Consider the following 4,681-nt stretch of genomic DNA (forward strand, 5'->3'; position numbering starts at 1 on the left):
GGGGCTCGATTGTGTATGAATATATCACAGTTTCTGCATTTCCAGATTTATAATGCTTGTCATCTTTCTTACAACCACAACTCTCACAGTTGAGTAGTAAATTTATTATTCATGAAGTGCATCAGTGACAATCGCTGGTTGTCTTACTTGAATTTCCATGTTTTTCTTCCACAATTAGATTAATTTTCAGATGGCCAGATTTTGCTGGCAAACTGTATGCTTTTAATTCATTAAGTTTATGTGTACATTTTAGGCATACAATATGATGACATTCATCATTGGGAATTTATACCTTTACATGATATATCTTGATCACTTCTTGGCCTTTTGGCTAAGATCAAGTATAGTACATGATGTATCTTGATTCTTATTTTTTCCCCATTCCTCTGCCCTCCCTTCAACCCATTCACCCTTCCCTATTTAGAAAGACTGTTTCTATTTTTTCCTTTTCTCATATTTATTCCTTTCCCTTCTTCCCTTTTCCATTTCCCTTCTTTCCATTTTCTTTTCCCCTTTGGACATTTTCTTCCTATTTCACATTATCTATTATACATTCTGATCTTTATTTACATTTTCAGTTTCTTATACCAGAGACACTATTACATGTGTGTCCTATTTATTTCATGTAAGAGTATGGCCTCAATGTACATCCATTTAGCTATGGATGTCTCTAGTTTCTCATTCTTTATGGCTGAGTAGTACTCCATTATGTATATGTACCTATATAAACCCTTCTTTACCAGTCTCCAGTTAATGGATGATTGGCTTTTTCCAAGTTTTAGCTATTATAAAGTGTGACGCTATAAACATGGGTGTATGTATATTGTTGTGGTATGATTCCTTTAATTTTGGGGGGAAGATACCCAGCAGGAATCAAATGGGACCTCTAATCCTAGTTTTTTTGCGGTATCTCTATATTGATTTCCACAGTGGTACACCAGTCTATACTCCCACCAACAGTGAAACAGGGTTCCTTTTTCCCCACAACCCTACCAGCATTTGTTACTGGTTGATTTCTTGAAAGCAGCCATTCTTCCTGGAGTGAGGTGGAATCCCAGCATTGTTTTCAACATACATCTGTCAAGTGACCAGTGATGTTGTACATCTTTTTCATGTTTACTATTTCTACCTCTTTGTCTGAGAAGTGTTTGTTCATTTCAGATGAACATTTTTTTTAATTGGGTCTTTAAATTTGAGAGGTTGATTTTTTAAAAGTTCTTTATATATTCTATATAGTAGACCTTTGTCTGATGAATAGCTGGTACATTTTTTAACCCCACATTGTGGCCTGTCTCTTCACTCTGTTGGTGGTTTATCTTGCTGTGCAGAAGCTTTTTAATAAGATGAGATACCATTTGTTGATTCTTTGTGCTAGTTCATGTGTGACTGAGGTTTTTTTCATGAAATCTTTTCCTACATCAATGTCTTCAGGAATTCTACCTAATCTCTCTTACAGCTGTTTAGTGTTTCTGTTTTAATATTTAGATCTTTGATCCATTTCAATCTTAGTTTAGTGCATGGTGAGAGATATAGGTCTAGTTCTAATCATTGTGAAGTCAAAACCCAATTTTTTCCAGTACCATTTATTAAAGAGGCTATCTTTCCTCAAGTGAGGCTATTTGGCTCCTTTGTCAAAGATGAGGTGGCTGAGTGTGTCTGAAGTTGTTTCTTCATCTTCTCATCTGTTCCACTGATCCTTGGGTCTATTTGCCAGTACCATGATGCTTTTATCACAGTGGCTTTGTAGTATAGTTTCAAGTTGGGCATTGTGCTAACCCCTACCTTGTCTTTGTTGCATAGAATTACTTTTGCTATTCTAGGTCTCTTGTTCCAAATGAAATTTTGGGTTATTTTCTCAAGCTCTCTGAAGTATGCTGCTGGAATTTCAATTGGGAACGCATAGCAGTTTTGGAAGTGTGGCCATTTTCACTATGTTGATTCTTTTACCCGGGAATGAGGGATGTCTTTTCATTTTCTGATATCCTTTTCCATCTCTTTTTTCAGTGTTGTATTTTTCAGAGTAGAGGTCTTTGATTTCTTTTGTTAGGTTGATTCCTAGGTATTTCATTTTGTGGGATGCTATGTGAAAGGAGTTGTTTCTCCAGTTCCTCAGTAAGTCTGTTGTTCATGTACAGTAAGACTATAATTTTTTGTGTTAACCTTGTATCCAGCTACTCCAATGAATTTGGTTATTAAGTCTAGAAGACTTCTGGTGGAGTTCTTGGGGTGTCCTATATAGAAGTATCATGTCATCTGCAAATAATGACAATTATCTATATAGAGTATCATGTTATCTGCAAATAATGACAATTGAACTTCTTTGTTTTCTATCTTTATTCCTTCTATTTTTTTCTCTTGTGTAGTTGCTGTTTCTAATGTTTCCAAAGCTATTTTGAAGAAGAGTGCTGGGACTGGACATCCTTGCCTTGTTCCTGATTTTAATGTGAAGGATTTCAGTTTTTGACCATTTAGTATGACATTAGCTGTTGTTTTTTCATGGATAGCTTTTATCAGGATGAGATAAAGACTGTCTATTTCAATTATCTGTAGGGTTTTTTCATGAATGTGTGTTGGATTTTGTCAAGTGATTTTTCTGCATCTATTGAGATGATCATATGGGTTTTGTCCTTGGCTATGTTAATATAGTGTGTTACATTTGATTTGCATATATCGAACCATCCCTGCATCACTGGGATAAATCCCAGTTGGTCAGGATGTATAATCTTGATGATCTTCTGCATTCTGTTTGCCAGTATCTTGTTGAGGATTTCTGCATCTATACTCATTAGGGAGATTGGCCTAAAGTTCTCTGTTTTGGTTGCATCTTTTTCTGCTTTTTGGATCAAGGTGATGCTTGTTTCCAGGAATGAATTTAGGAGTATTGCTTCCCTTTCAATTTAATTGAAGAGTTTAAAGAGTAGTGACAATAGTTCTTCTCTAAATGTCTTGTAGAATTTAGCAGTGAGGCCATCAGGACCCGGGCTTTTCTCTGTTGGGAAGTTTCTAATTATGTTTTCAATTTTGATGATTGATATCGAGTGGTTTAGAATATTTAGGTATTCTTCATTCAGCTTTGGTAATCCATATATATCTAGAAGTCTGTCCATTTCTTCTGTGTTTTCTAAGTTATTCACATATCGGCTTTCAAAGTAGGTATTGATGATCCTCTGGGTTTCTGCTGGGCCTTTGTAATTTCACCCTTTTCACTCCTAAATGCATGGATCTGGGCCTTTACTTTCCCTTTTCTGATAAGGTTTGATAAGGCTAAGGGTTTGCCAATTTTCTTTATTCTTTTGAAGAACCAACTTTCTGCTTCATTGATTTTTTTTTATTATTCTCTTAGTCTCCATTGCATTTTTTTCTGCTCTGATCTTTATAATTTCCTCCCTTGTATGAGCCTTTGCTTATCCTGTTCTTCTTTTCTAGAAGCTTGAGGTTTAGCATTAGGTTGTTTATTTGAGCTTGCTCTGTTTTCTAATATGAGTACTCACTGTTATGAATTTCCCTCATAAGACCACTTTCACTGTGTTCCATAAATTTAGATATGTTGTACTGGGATTGTCATTTAATTGTAGGAACTGTCTGATTTCTTCTTTAATGTCCTCTGTGACCCATAGGTTGTTCAGGAGTGTGTTGGTTAATTTACATGAGTTTATGAAATTCTTGTGGTTTCTTTTTTTATTGATCTCCAGTTTCATTGCACTATAGTCTTACAATATACATGGGATAACTTCATTTACTTTGCATTTTCTTAATCACGTTCTATGAGCAAGTATGTGATCTATTTTGGGGAATGACCCATGTGCAGCTGAAAAGAATGTGTATTCTGATTTTGTGGGGTGGAACACTCTGTAACATGTTAAATCCATTTTTTCAAGATTTTGGTTGAATTCTAGTATTTCATTGTTTATTTTTTGTCTGGTTTATCTATCTGTTTGTAATAGTTGGGTATTCAGGTCCCCCATTACTACTATGTTAGTACTTATTTGATTTTGCATGTCCATTAATATTTGTTTTGTATAGTTGGGTGCACTAGTATTCAGTGCATATATATTTAAAATCATCATCTCTTCCTCTTGGGTTGTTCCCTTTACAAGGATGTAGTGGCCTTCTTTATCTCTCCTAATTAGTGTTGGTTTGAGATTCATCTGATCTGCAAATAAGGTAGCTACTCCTGCTTTTTTTGGGTTTCTGTCACATGGAATATTGTTTTTCACCCTTTAACTTTCAGCCTACAAGTTTATTTTTGAATTACATACATTTCTTATATGCAGCATATTGTTGGATCTTGCTTCCTGACACATTCTACCAGTTCATTTCTTTTGATTGCTGAATTGAGACCATTAACATTGATGGTTATAACTGATATGTATTGACTTTTCCTTGTCATGACCTTTTCCTGTTGTTGGATTCTCCTCCTTTGTGTTTAATTTCTTATCTTGCCTAATGGATTCATTCTGCTGGCCTTTGAGGGATTGTGACCTTCATTGTCTTTTCCTAGGATATTGTTGAAAAGTTTTGGAGTGCTGGTTTGGTATTTATCAAGTTCCTAAGGAGTTCTTCATCATGAAAGTATCTTATTTCTCCACAATTTTGTTGTGTATCAGGAACTGAACTCAGAACCTTGTGCTTGTGAGGCAGGCAGCAGAACCACTGAGCTAAATACCTGGCCTGTTGCTCC

The 4,681-nt window shown here is 35.4% G+C and overlaps 1 pseudogene; it reads left to right on the top strand.

Annotated features, from left to right (window-relative positions):
- The first annotated feature begins 311 nt into the window (after nt 1-311).
- Nucleotides 312-407, top strand: LOC117283816 (annotated as a pseudogene).
- The last annotated feature ends 4,274 nt before the right edge of the window (nt 408-4,681 follow it).

This window comes from Fukomys damarensis, unplaced genomic scaffold (assembly GCF_012274545.1).
Source record: "Fukomys damarensis isolate Sample0158 unplaced genomic scaffold, DMR_v1.0_HiC HiC_scaffold_30, whole genome shotgun sequence".
NCBI lineage: Eukaryota > Metazoa > Chordata > Mammalia > Rodentia > Bathyergidae > Fukomys > Fukomys damarensis.